This window comes from Cavia porcellus, unplaced genomic scaffold, assembly GCF_034190915.1.
Source record: "Cavia porcellus strain 051 isolate PalLab524CR breed Dunkin Hartley unplaced genomic scaffold, mCavPor4.1 scaffold_14, whole genome shotgun sequence".
Taxonomy (NCBI): Eukaryota; Metazoa; Chordata; class Mammalia; order Rodentia; family Caviidae; genus Cavia; species Cavia porcellus.
In genome coordinates this window covers 68531824-68546774 of record NW_026947497.1, presented here as the reverse complement: position 1 = coordinate 68546774, position 14951 = coordinate 68531824, and the positions used below count along the sequence as shown (strand labels likewise).

At 43.2% G+C, this 14951-nt stretch overlaps 1 protein-coding gene across 6 annotated transcripts in view; it reads right to left on the bottom strand.

Moving 5' to 3' along the window:
• The window catches only part of St6gal1 (ST6 beta-galactoside alpha-2,6-sialyltransferase 1), a 115128-nt gene that overhangs the window by 60681 nt on the left and 39496 nt on the right, over positions 1–14951 (bottom strand). The window contains exon 3 of one of the 6 annotated variants that reach the window (XM_063261216.1): positions 13374–13555. The exons of 2 other annotated variants lie outside the window; for them this stretch is intronic. The gene's annotated coding sequence lies outside the window, so the exon portion shown is untranslated. Of the gene's footprint in view, positions 1–966; positions 1114–5186; positions 5383–13373; positions 13556–14951 lie in introns of those variants that run through there. 3 more of the 6 variants (XM_063261218.1, XM_013160372.3, XM_063261217.1) reach the window with 3 other exon arrangements.

The following is a 14951-nucleotide window of genomic DNA, read 5'->3' as shown; positions in this document are numbered from 1 at the left end:
GAGCAGTTGAGGTTGAGGTAGATGCATGGGTGTCATGAAATAGACGGGAATTGCAGGGGACCAGGGAATTACACAGCATCAGCTCTAATTCTGCTCATTGCTGTCTCACAGACGAGAAGACAGGTACACAAGGTCACATTGCTCGTTTGTGACACAGCTAAGTGCAGTCCTGGGTTCTTGGCTCCTTCTCTTCTGTCACTGAATCATGTCCTGGCTTTTGCATCTGGCCAAGATTCTCAGAGAATGTTGGGGACTCACACTGATTCAAAAAGTACAATCACTTGACACATAACCCTGACATTCTGCCACAGTGAAGGACCTGTATTATTTAGATTCAGCTTCCCAGATGAGCAGTAAAGGCAGAAGGGCAGGAGGTTCATCTGTGGATATCAAAGCTGCTTTGGACCAAGAGTATGCTCACCCCTGCTAGAGGCCTATCCTTCCAACTCCTGCACCCAAGGACAGCCAGGGACCCTAGCTCTTCTCTGACCCAAAGATCATGAGTGCTGAAAAAGAAAATGTTCATAGCTTCTGCTGAAATGCCCAAAATTCAGATTTTTCCCCCAGAAAACAGAAATGAAGACATTCTAGAATATTCCCCAGCTGAAACCCCAAGCAAGGGTAATTGGCACAGACAGAGAATGGTGAAGCAGAAGGAGAAGCTGCTAGGGGAGGAAAGAGCTGGGACAAGGGGATGACAGATGTTTCACAGAGGGCAAGGCCATGCAAGCAAGGAAAGTCCTTGGCATTCTCTGAACATAATTACCGCATTCACTTATCCTCAGCCTGAGCAGACCATGGCACTTTACTTTCCACTGGCCTCACCTTGCAGATGCGCCTGTCATTATCACACACACACACACACACACGTACCTGCACACACATGCACATGCACGCACGCACATGTTTCAGCATCATGAGTAGATCTCTGCAGATTCACCCATTTGTCTGGCAAACACTCATTACCTGAACATCACAGCACTACTCCATGTCTCGACCTCTCAAAGAGAGCAGTGGAGAAGAGAGAATTATAACTGCAGAGGGGCTTGCTCTTGGGGGAAAGGAGTGCCTCCTCTGGAAGGCCCAGGAGGCTGTCTGCACAGGTCCCAGCTCACCCAGACTCAAAGACGGGGAGGAGCCCACAATGAGAGGAGGGAGTAGGTGAGCCGCCCTCAAGGTCCCCTCACCCAGTTCTCTGCATTTCCTCCAGAATGTGCCTTTTACTTTCCCTTTCAGACAACTTTGACCTGTGTGACTAATCGCAAAGAAACAGTTGATCCGTCCCATAAACCTATCAGTTTCTTCTGCTACCAACTGTAGGAGAAGTTGCTGAATTAATCAGGATCATTTCATTCCATGAAATTATCTACTCGCCAATCTCAAAAACAAGACTTTGTTGCCTCTTCTTTGTTTTCATGATGGTCCCAAACTTACAATGTGGATTTAAAAATAGATCCCAACAGCAAATGTGGTCAAAATCAAAGAGCTAATCCTAACAGAACCACAGCTGAGATCATATAGAACAAAACTCTCTCATTTGTAGAGCGTAAAATAAACTAAAAAACAATGTCTTACTTTCTGTGGCATTTTGCTGCCCTGTGTTCAGGGCTCTATACCGAATGCTCAAACCCCTAGAACTTTTGTGAGGGAAGCTGGTGTGACCACCCCATTTTATAGATGAGGATGCTAGAGTCCAATAAGGCCGTATTTTGCCCAAAGGAAGCTATAAGAAAGTGCAAGGAGTGAATACAAGCCTGCATTTTCACTGTTTATGGGACGTAAATCCTTTACCAGCTAGCACTTTTCAAGTATTAACACACGTAGCACTCACAGAAATATTACAGGGAGATTTGCTGTCATCCCTACTTCAGATAAAGAGATGAGACAAAGATCAATTAAAGAACTTGTCCCACAACCCTCCTCCTTCTATTTGCAAAGTGTGACACAGCCATGTGCAGCAGGGATGTAGAAGCAGACAGACAGACAGAGAGAGCACCTGTTCCTTAGTGCACACACAAGGATGATAAAAAATACAATAATTGTTTAAGGTTTTCTAAAAAACACACTACTACAGAAAAATAAAAAGTTATATTAAATTTTAAAATTATTGCAGTAAAAGACACTTTGCGACTAATTGCCCTTGCCCAGAACACACTTATCACTTCTCCCATTGTTCTTGCCACTCTCTGAAGCAAGTCTGAAAGTCTTCTTTCACTAGTGTCTTCACAAGGTGTGATCAAAAAGCAACGACAAACGCTGCCAAGGGCCATCCAGGGGAAAGGCAGGCTCACAAAGACATTAAGCTGTGCCCTCCCCCACTTTGTTCAGCAGATTTGGCACCACACAACTTCTGACTCTTCCCCAAGGCCGAAATGACCACGAAAGGTAGCCTGCCTTGAAACAATTCAGGATGTGGAGGCAGTCATGACTGAGCCTCCGTGAGGAGGATTAATGACAAGATGTCTTTGACTGTAGTGTTTTTTTTAATTTAATATACATTTATTTTTGGTCACACCTCATACAACTCAGCATGGAACTCTTGGCTGCTTTGGCAGCTGCGGGAGGTTGAGACTTGACTTAGGGAAACATTACAGCCAGCTTGAAAACTGAACATCTCTGGAATTGGCCATAGCCATCAGCCTGCAAAGAAAAGCTATTCAAACTACCTTCCTCCCCAAAAGGCCTCCCTGCAGCTTACTGTGTCGTCTCCTGCCAGTCTGGTCAGTTATATAAGTGATGTTCTAAGAGGCATGTGGGGAAATACACAAAAATTCTTGACACATTTTTACTTTGGTTAATTTTAGCAAAACTTTGCATAACCGTTCATCCCCAACACTGGTGATTTGTGGTAAAACTAGGGCACTCACATACCACTTAAGGCTGGGAAAACAGATGCGATACCTCAGAACCACCAACGCGTTTAAAAATATAATGGCTTTCTAGGTGAGAAATTTAAAGGCTGGGGTATTTATTATAAACATCCAGTGCAAAAGTAAAAGAAGGCCTAAGCTTGTCATTCCATGCTGTTGCATCACACATGTCAAAGAACTTTGAAACAACTCAGAAATATAGCAAATTATGATCAGAACTCTATGATAGTCTATGAAGCTATAATATGCACTCTAAACATAGGGGAAATGCTTATGATAAAGGAAGAAATGAAAGGAACATTTCAGGAACATTCAAATTATAATTCCATACTTTTTTTTTCCTCCCACAACAGATAATAATTGCAGGGGAACACTGTAATACGAAAAGCAACACATCAGAGTGCCAGGATTTTGCAGTGTATCTTTGCTTTACAGACTGTGTTGTCATGTTTATAAACTAAGGGAAGCAAACTCAGAACCAAGTCAGCCCCCAAGAGAGCAGACACACGGCCCTCGTGGTCCAGTTCTCCTCCAGTTCAACAAAGCAGTGTTCTTGAGAGGAGCATTCAGGGCCCTGTCTGTGGAATTTCCCATGAGAAACATTCATGCAACACCAACCATGCACAGCTCCCACTAGATGCTACAACTATGAATGTCATGTAACTTCCAACAAGAAAGTGGTTATCAGTGGTCTCAGGTTCCGACCTGTCTGTGCCTTTCACACGTTTAAGGACTGCTTGGTCTGTGACAGTCCTTTTCCACAGCATACAATAGCAGCAAGAGCAGGAGCACCTCAAATCCTCAGGGGAAACATCACAGCATCAAGTTCACTGCTTATTTCCACCTATTCAAATTCTCCACATCCTTCCAGCTCTGGATCAAACACGGCTCTTCCCAGGTCCGGATAAAACCCTGCACTGCAGCTCACTAGTATAATGTTTGTCCGGCCTACATGAGACCGGGATTCAATCTCTACCACTGCTAAGGAAAAACAAACACTGCTCCCTCCTCAAGGGCTCCCAGTCTCCGAGAGTGGGGACAGAAGGACAACTCTGGTGAAAATCCAGTCCTGGCACTTCCCGCTTTGCTTCATGATCCCAGGCAAGTGACCTAACCTCACCGGACTTGGTTTCCATACCAACTCAGTGATCTTATGATCTCAGTTTACATGATTGTTGAAGCATGAGAAATCGTATGCATAACATTCTTAGGAGCCAGTGGCCATGCAAGGTTGCCACAGTGGAGCTGGACTGCCAGTTTAAAGACACACGACAGAATGCAAAGATTGCATGTGAGAAAAAAGGCTGTAAAAAGTCTGCATAATAATTTTATATTAGACAAACAATATTTTCACTATACTGGGTGAAATAAAACATCATTAAGTTAATTTTATGCTCCTTTTTTAATGCACCTATTACAAAACAGAACATTATGGGCACAGTCAAACTTTGAGACTTATTTACGTTTCCACCAGACAGCACTGGCTAGGATCAGAATAACAGCCTGTTTTTGTTCTTTGTCTATTTCTCTCTCCTTGTCACTGGCCACTCAGGGACTCAGCACTGACAGCACTGTCTGAGAGCCCAGACCAGTGTTTCTCCTTTCCAAGCCCTGGGTCACCATCCACAACAGGGGATGAGGAATCCAGAGGAAATTACACTTAGATTCCAAAGACAGACTTTCAGCCGAGAATCCACCTGGCTAACAAGGTGACTTCCGGCAAGGCATTTCATGTTCTCTGAGGCACGGGTTCTGACATTTACAAAAGAGGGACTGACACATGCATGAGAGACTGCATGGAACAGTGCTTGACAAACTACAAAAGGCTGCAGATGACAGAGCAGAAAGCATTATTTGCAGAGAGGAAGTTGGGCGGCCCTGCTTGTCTCTTCTGATATTCTATGTCTTCCATTGCATACTGTTCTTTAACTACTGTCCATGTTTTGTCTCTCCAAAAAACAAGTTATCTCCAACAATTCATTTTCTCCTTCCTTTCTGCCCTCCCTCCAACACAGCCCAAGCCCAGTGCTGCTGTGGAAGATCCCTCAAAACACCACACAGGTCAGGCAAGTCTGTTGCAGGAGGCAGGCATGCAGGAGTCCACAGTGACACGGCCTTGCAGGTGTGTAGTGCTAGTGTGAGGGAGGAATCAAGTGTGACGGGGTTGAGCCCACAGGGCTGCAGAGATGGGGCAAGGGGATATACATGAAATGCCAACAAGGAAGACTCCAGAGTGCAGACAATTGCAAAACAGGAAGGTATAAAGGTCTAAGAAAGCATGGAATTCTACTACATTTGCTGCAAAGCAAATATTACCATGGGATGTATCGTTGGTCACTTGATGGGAAGCGTGGCACAGGACACTGCTGGCTGCAGGGTCTTCCCACAGAAGAGGATGCCATTGCTTTTCTGCCTTTGCTGCTTCAGGTTCTTCCAGGTCACTCCACAGCCTGCTCAAGGCAGCAGGTTGCAAGCAGCTAAGAGCTGCCTTTGGCAACTGCATACACCTCAGCAGCTTCTACAGAGGAACTTGTGTAAGCAGGAGCCCCTGTCTCAAAACATCCTGTGCCTGTTATTGGCCAGGAAATGCTTCCTTAAACCCAACACCCTACCTACCTCTTCCTACCAGCAAGAAGTATGAAAGCACAAAGCTGCGTACAGGTGGCCAGCCGGGCTTTTCTGCATCATATCATGTTTCTTCCCAATTCCAAAAGAGAACCCAGATTATTTCCAGTTATGCTAACAGCAGATTCTTGTTGTATTTTTTTTTAAATGATTGTCTATCTCCTAGGCCCCCAAAAAGCAAAACTGCACAGATCTTTGGGGAAGATGTAAAGTTGAATTTCTACATCTGACTTGTCCAGCTGGTATTCCAACCCTGGCAAAAGGGAAAAACTAAAAATAAGAGATCAATCAGTGGGCAAAGGACACTTGTCAAAATAGGTAAACATGGCCATAAATATATGGAAAAATGTTCAGCCATTGAGGAATACAGATTAAAACTCCACCGAGGTTCTCATCCCATCGTAATGATTATCACTGAGAAAACAAAAAAATACTGCTGGTGGAAATGTAGGAGGGGAAATGAACCTTTGTACATTATGGGTAGGAATATAAATTAATAAATTAATGAATTAAGATAGCTTCTATAGAAATATGCATGGAGTTCCCTCATAAAACTAAAAATAGATCTAATTATATCACTTTTTTGTATATTCTCAGAAAAATTAAAGTCAGCATACTATAAAGATACCTGCACATCCATGTTTATCACAATAGTTAAGCTGTGAACACAGCATTAATGACTGGCCACTGATGAGTGAATAAAGAAAAAATGGAAAAAATGTGGCTTATGTATATTATATGTATTTCATATGCAAATTATATACATATGTGCTTTATATGTAGCATATGCGTATATAAAGAAGTATTTTTCAGCCATAAAGCACAATGAAATGGTGTTATTTGTAGGAAAACGCATGAAACTACAGGTAGCATATTAACCAAAATAAGCCAGACTCAAAAAACAAATACCACACATTTTCTCTTACGTAGAATGTAAAAGTGAAAGAAAAAAAAGACAGATATAACATGAAAATAGATGCATGGATAAAATAAAGAACATTGAAAACAGTGGGAGAAAAATCTCAACAGATCATGTTTTCATTGAAGAATAAAAAAGCAAACAATTAGGCAATGATTCTTTCGAAAGGGAGAGCATGAGCGATGAAAATCACCGAGCTCCCACGCAGAGGAACCCGGAGGCCGGGTCCCCTCCTGCAAACACAGACAACGGAGCCGCGCTCCTTCCCCGACGCCTTGTCCCAAACTCAGGGCTCTGGATGAAAACTCTTCCTGCCTTGACAAACGCTTCATCAAGGGAGATCTTTTTCAAGTGGGAAGGGAACAAAAGATGAAGGGTGGGTGGAGAGACAGAGGGAAAGGGGATTTTTAAAAAAGAATTGCAAGAAAAAATGAAAATCGAGCTTTTGTAGATGAGGACCAAGAGATAGAAGGAATGGGGAGGAATGGGACGGTGAGAAGCCAAAGAGTCAGATGCGCTGTGAGAGCGAACCAGCTCCCCACGGTTAACGTAACCATCATGCACTGCAGACGTACACTAATTTAAAAAAGTGTTGTAAGAGTCTTGAAGTTCACATCAACCTATTGCAAAGTAGGGACTTTATCTTGACCCTGATTTGAATAAACCAGCTTTTAAAATTTTTATATACAAACACATATGCATCCATACCAATTGGGGGAATTTAAATATCTACTGCAATAAAAGACTAATTCACGCAGAAATATAATAATAGTGTAATGTTGGTAAGGTTTTTCTTTTTCTATTTTTTATGAGTCACTACCTTTTAAACATACATGCTGAAATATTTACAGGTAAAATTTAAAAAATAAACAAACTGAATCCAAAGTCGGTTAAGATCTTTCTTTGTACACTTATCCATGTGCAGTAAGTTAAACAGAAAGCTCCACTTTGGGGTTTATTTTAAAAACCAACAAAATACATATAACAGAGTCTTTTTATATTAGAGACCCTAGGCCTCTAATATTAGAGTCAGTATTCAGGGGTAGAGATCATCACGTCATAGCACACGGGAACATGTGACAGCTCCCTTCCACCCTACTGACAGATTGGGAAACATGCCAAACGGCTCAGGTCGCAAACGTCCTCTGATGAGAAAGCACAGCTGTGTCCACACACGACAGAACCTCGCGCCCAGCTGTCAATATCGTGAGGTTTATTATCGTCATTATCATCATTGTTATTGTTAGTAGCACTTCTACAAAGTAGTACTTCAGACGCTTTCTTTATTTTAAATTTTCTGGATACCTCTGCGAGTAGATCATTCTATGAAACAGAGGCTCAGATCATTGAGTGAGTTTTCCGAAGAGCACACAGCTGGCAAGCGAAAGAACCAAGAATCAACTGTAATCCCCAGGCCTGCCCTTTTCCTTCCTCCCATGCTGCTATTCCTGGGTAAAAGCAGGCTTCTAAGTATGGTTATTTTAAGTAGATCTCTTTTGTTCTCTAAAATAAAACAGACAACACCAAGTGATCCAAGTTGCAGAGACCAGCCCCTCTCTGTGACCTTGAAGGACAACTTCTGCATATTTACGACATTGTTCCGCTTCCCTTCCAGTCTCCCAGCCACCATTCCATCTCCCTTCCACCCCTACTGACAGATTGGAGACAGCAGGACAGGAAATGACCTTTTTGTTTAGATCGAAATAAGTACAAGGCATGATCAAAACATACAGTGATGGCTCAGATACAAAATTTTATTGCAGTAAAAGACGCACGGCTATTCATTTCCCTCAGAATACTCCCGTTTGCTTCAAAAAGGCTAGTCTCATCATTCTGGTTACTTCCTGGAGGTCCTCTTTCACGGTTCTGTTTACCAGGTGTGATCAAAGTTATGATAAATATCACTGCCACGTGCAATCCAATGGAAAGGCAGACTCGGAAGACTATTCCAGTGCATCCTCAGCACCTTATTCACCAGATCAGGCACTGGACAACTTCTTGCTCTTCCCCAAACCCCAAGTGACGGGGAAAGGTAAGTGTTTGAATCGATTCTGGACATCAAAGCAGCCAGGACAGTGCATAGAAGACTCACAAAAGGGGATGTCAGAACTGCTTCATGGAGTGGTGAGAACGGTGGGATAGGGTGTTCGAAGCCAGGTGTGGTATGTGGAGTGTCGTAAATGCCAATGTGTCTTTTATTGCGATAAAATGTTCAAAATTTAAACACAGAGCCTATTTTTTTTTTATCAAACCATGTTTAAGTAGCAGTAACTTACTTAGTGACCAAAAAAAGAAAAGAAGATAACTATCTTAGCTTAGAACCTCAAGTCCACCACATTAGTATGGCCATTTAGTAATTGACTCAGACTGGCTGTTCTGGTGGGAGAACCACATCAGAGGTGTCATGCCAAGCACTAAGCAAATAGCGACTATGGGGACCCACCGGGAGTTTGACCTACGCATCTATTCCTTTATGAATTTGTTGCTGGGATTCCTCTTGGGACATTAATCATATACCTGCAAAGGGCTGGCTTCACCCCAAGTGGAAAGCTAGAGGAACACAGATACTCAAGCCAGAGGCCCAGCCCACAGATGGCTCCAAGTGTCGGAGCAGGGAGTTCTGTGGAGAAAATAGCATCTCTATCACAAGCCCTACCTCCTGTCATCCCAGGAATTCAATAGGACGGATGAGTGGAGGGTTTACCTAGCTGCCCAGCCCTGGAGCCGCCTGGCTTGCAGAAATAGTGGACTGTAAACTCCTTATAGGCAGAGAATCTAGCCAATCTGCCTTTACATCCTTCAGAAAAGTAGGCTTCAAATGTTTGTTGATTTTGTCTTTGTATTGTATTGTTTTGCTCATGATCATGTGCTAGGTAATGAATTTTAAAAGATGTTTACGGTTGAATATTGAAAGTGTCCCCCAGTGCCACAGCACATTCTGAGGGCTTGGTTTGAATGAGCCATCTGCTGTTATCAGGATAGACCTGACCACCTGGGAGGCACCTGGGTGCAGGAGATGGGAGATGGCAGGATTAGGGTTAAACCTAACCCTAACCCTAACCATAACCCTAACCCTAATCAAAAGGCCTCTCAGAGCATGGGACCCACTTATATTCCAAAGGAATATGGGCACATCACCTTCTCTTCCTAAAGGAAGGAAGTGGATGGGGAGGGAAGATCTCTCGGGCTTCTGTCACAGGAAGGTCAACACAGTAAGGCTGTGTGTCTCAGTGGAACTCACTTCTGGCTACATCCTGCCCTTACCCCAGCAGCAGAGTTCTGGGAGCAAAGGAAACAAGATGAACAGAGACCATCATGACACTCCTTGCCCAGCATAGGATAAGGCCACCAGCTGAGTAACGAGCTTCCCAGAAACCCAGGTTACAGAGCAGATATTTCACTGTTGAAAGCTAGTGAGGCTGGAGGAGACAACCCCTTGGATAGAAAAACTGAAAGACCTGTAACAGGCTGCCCACAGAGGAGTTGCAGGGTCTCTGGATGCAATGCGTTAGAAGAACCAGTAGGACCCACATAACTATGTCGAATTGGAAGTCATCCAGTATGGGAGCCAGAAAATCCCTGAGCTGGGTCTGAGCTCCCCGCTGATGTCTAGGATGGGAGCTCCCCTCCCCGCTACACTCCTACACACCCTGGGCTGAGCAGGACACAGCTCCTGTCTCGCTGCCTCCGCATCTCTTTCCTCTACAGTTATGCTCATGCAGAGTTTAGCACCACCCTAGACTTCTCTGAAGCCCACAAACCCAATAGACTGCTACACCCAGGCTCAGAAATGACTTCGGTGCATCTGAAGCACAAGTGAGGACATGTGGAAAAATCGCATTCCATGCAAGAGAAAGCAAATATGTGCTATGGCTGAAAAGTTAAATCACAGCGAGTGCCAAAAAGGCAAGTATCTGGGTACTCTCTATTTGTCCTAAGTCATCAACTAGAGGCCTCAATGGAAAGGTCTTGCCTACTTGAGAAAAGGAAAGAATGCACAAAGGGTTGCCAAATGATTTGAGTAAATACCTTGAAACCCTGCCCAGCCACTGGCACATGCCTTGGAAGCAGGGGTACAGGAGATGGGGAGGCAGGTAACCATGACAGTCAGTGATGGGGAACTCACTGGAACAATGGTCTTGAGGCAGCTGCTTTAGGATGAAGCCAGGGTCTAGTTTAGATAGTTGTCCCTGGGAAGAATCCATGAGGAACTGGTTCTAGGACCCATTCAGTTACCAAAGTCTGTGACAGCTCAAGTCCTTTATATGAAAGGGTAGATTTGTAGTGTAATATATTTAAACCATTTCTAGATTATCTATCATATCTAATTGCTATATTGCATTGTTTCTACACTGCATTATCTGGGAAATAATGACAGGAGTACTACACATGTTTTCCAAAAAAGCTTGTTTTCTCCAAATATTTTGAGCCACAGTTGATGAATCCATGGCTAAGGAATATGCAGATAAAAAGGGCCACCTGTAGCATTAATGGGGTTTTTTAAAAAATCAGAGAAGGGAAATTCTGAGGGGAAACACTGCAATTGCATAAGAGAGAAAGCAATGCTGTGAGCCTCACCCAACTCCAGCCAAGGAATTCTGCTTATCACAGTAGCTACCCACAGGAGCTGAAATACAGATGTCACTTCTGATGTATACCAATAACCATCCCAAACATCAGTCCCATTGACTGAACATGAGCAACGTGCCAAGTGCTACATTGCTAGGCAGTTTGTCCCTTTTAGTTGTCATATGGAACCTACGAGACAAAGACAAACCCTGCTTTCACACCTATAATGATGGCAGTCTGTTCTTCTAAGATAGCCCACCCAGAGAAATTATGGAAAGTTTTACTGACACTGAACGGAACTCCCTCCCCGCAGTCCACAGCTTTTTACGTGCTGGTTCTACCTCTGCTCTCTGTCCTTTAAAAATGATGTCCCTCTCCTAAACCTTCTCTTTTTCAAGCTAAATGTTCTGAGTCCTTGAAGCATCACCTTATAAAATCTGGATCCTCAGTGAACAATTTAACCTTTTATTACTCTTCTCTGGGCCTACTCCCATTTGGCCACATCACTATTTAAAGAACTAAACACATTTTTTATGGTGCGACCCAACTAGCATAGAAGAGGAGAATGAATATACTTCTGCAAAACAGATGTTAAGATATTTTGGTTCATTTATAGTGGGCTCATGCTAATGGCTTTCTCTTACTTGAACATCCACTGAAATCAAGCTCACTAGCCTTTCTTACAAAGTCCCGCTCGTCAGCTATACCACCCTGCTGTTTTTCTTTGCTGTGGTATTTGGAGCCTTCCAGGAGATCTTCATACTCATCCTGGAGCTTTCTTCATCCAGTTCCTCTAACCTGTGAAGTTAACAGAGTCTTGGTCCTGGCATATATAGCATTTGCCATCCCTCTTGGCTTTACAGCCATAAATGTGATCAGCAAACACTCCATGCCTTCCTTAAACCCATGGGTTAGAGCTAAGCAAAGGCAGGATCTCCATGAGCAACAAAATGCAGACCCTTTAATGACACTGAAGCATTGCACTAAGGCACATTTAAGTCACCTAAGCTATTACCCCTTCTACATCTCTCATCCTGTTTATGAAAATATAACTCCAGCAATCCCCAACTAACGAACTCTTCCTATCAAGGAAGTTACTTCAGTTACTGAGGCACAAAGATTGTTTAGAAGGAGTGTTTTCAGTTAGTGTCGTCATCCAAGGTTCTCTGTATTTCCGTATTTTACAGCAGCATCTGCACACTGATGGGATTCCTGGGATGGTCTTTAAAAAACAATGAGACTGAATACAAATTTCACTGTGCAAATACCAAAAAAGAAGTGAAAAGCATGGTACATGAGGCTGGGGTTGAGGGCCAACTGGGAAAGCTCTTATCTTATATAAAAATATAGTCAGCGAAAGGTTATCATGCTTTCCAATGTGATCTCAAATTGAATGTTTCAGGGCATTACTCTTGTGTCTCATGTCCTAGGATGTGAAGAGTAAGTCAACCTATATGTACTTAATGATAATGAATAATTCCCTTACGTATCAAAGTTATCACTACTGAGTACAACTGTAAGCTTTGCATTCACATAGATCATCTCCAGTGTTGCCTCATGCCCATGGTTTATAATTATCCCTTATTCCTCTGTTTCTAGGTTTATCCCACTTTCCATAAGATTCTGGGGATCTCCAATGGTACTTCAGCAAAAAAAAAATATATCTAAGTTTCCTCAGGGCCCTGCTGACTCATTGAACCAACCATCCAATCGTCCCCTTGATAAATAAATACTTCTAAAGATTTTCCTGGGCTGGGGATTTAGCTCAGCAGCATAAGTACCTGCCTTGCAAGTGCGCAGTTGTGAGCTCGATCCCCAGTACCAAAAAAAAAAACTTTTCCTAAGAACAAGACACTGTGCTGGGTGCTATGGAATCTGATTGGCATTTCTCAATTTCTCACATTCTTAGATAAGCTCTTTGGTTATAGCCTTTAATTCTCTTTCCCCATGGTGTGCCCTCCTTAGCTGTGTGACCTTTACTTAAAACCCCGGCATAATGCCATTCACCTGATAGGGTGGTTTAGGGTACATGTGTGCCTAGCATAATCCTGGGGATGTAGGATAGTTAATAAACATTCGAGGGTTCCCTCACCCCTTCTTATACTCTTTTTCATGCCATCTGCTAGTCTGCCCCTTTTCTGAGGAGGTATGAATAAAATAGGAGTTGAATATTTTTACTCTCTTCCAAGAGTTCTGTAAACATTATAACATTTGCCAACATCAGGGAACTAAGATTGCATTCTTTGCATATTATTTATTTAAGAAGGAAATGAAAAAACTTGGTTCTAGATATCTTTTGCAAGTCATGATTCCTTTTAATTTCTTCCTTTCCTGGTACTATTCTGTTCATGAAACCCAAAGGAAACGCCCTCAGACCATTTCAGTCTAACCTGCAGAGAGGCGGCTCCTCGTGGTGTATGATCCAGCTAACGTGGCTCCAGTCCCAAATGTCTTCTCACCAGGTCCAGCCAACCCTTCCTGAGATTAATCATTGTTCTCCTTTGCATGCACGCAGAGCTCTTTGGTGAAATGTCATCCAGTCACCCAAGTAAGGTCGCCTGAAGATTTATTTCTTGAGAACATAACCACCATGCAGTGAAGAGGAAACCAAAATATAACCACAGAAAGCTGCTTAAAGCAGGAAAGAGTGTGCTGCTGAAAAGACATCCCCAACCAACAGCCAGTAAGTCAAAATCCAAGCCTCCTCCATTAGATGGTATTTTGTTTCCATGTTATTTTGCTTCCCTAGCTACAGCAAACTGCCCCTAAGTTTTATGGGACTTAATATTGTATTCAACACATATTTACTGTAAACCTTTTAGGTGTGAGGCACTACAATAGGTCCTTCCGAGGGGAACAATTCTTTAGCATGGACCAAATGTAAGTTTTATGTTGTTTCATATCCCACGTTGGATGTTATTAGTACAGAACCGTTTTCTCACCACCCCTCACCCTCCCACACCAAAAATTATTTTTTTTTACAGTTTAAAAAAAAATAATTCTCAAACCACTTCCTCAAACAGCAGCCTAATTCTCTTTTTCTTTGTGGCACGGTTTCTTGCATTGCTGACAACTTCCCCCTTTTCACCTTGTTCCCCAAATGATTGAAAACAGCCTATATCACTCCACTGACATTACTTTTCTAGTTGCAAAGTCAAAATTACCTTCCAATTCCGATTTCAGTCAGGTCATCTTCAGGCTCTTTTCCCAAATGCCTTACAGGCACCAGCCCCATGTCCCACTTCCCCACTCCCCGGTTTCCCCTGGTGCTCAACTTCCTGCCAGCACTGAGATAAGCTGTCCTCATGACCCAGTCCCCGATATGGGATCCCCAACTCTGTTCCATGAAGATTTCTGCATCCACCCGCCCACGCCCATCTGCCCCCAGACTCCAGATAACAGCCTTAAAAAATATCTCAACTGACACTTGCATAAAAATTTTACTTTCTACATTTACTCATTTTTAACAGATAATAACTATTCTCTACAGGCTAAGCAGACATCTTAGTTCTTAGGCATACTGCAGGGACTAAAGCAGAGAACTGTCATTGCTCTTACTCCTTTACTTCCTAGCAGAGGCAGAAAAAGCCATGTATGTAAAAAGCAAGTAAATTATTTAATGTCCTAAAAGATGTTAAGTGCTCTGAGAAGCAAACAGAGCAAGACATGAGGAAAGGAGGGGTAGGGAGTGCTGGGTGAAGGCAGGGAAGGAACTGGGCCAATTCCCGGGGCGAGATCACCAGGATGTAGAGGCTGGATGGTAAGGAGCACAGCAGGAGCACAGGGAGAGGGGCCTGAGAGAACACAGGGGAGTGGAGGAGATGCAGGAGTCTTGGTGGGGTCTCAGAGGTCATCGTAGGGACGGTGGCCTTTCCTGCAAAGGTGTCAACACAGAACAGCCCAACTGACTTCATGTCAACAGAGTCATTCTTGTTGCTGTGTGGTGACAGAAATAAGATGTCCAGGAG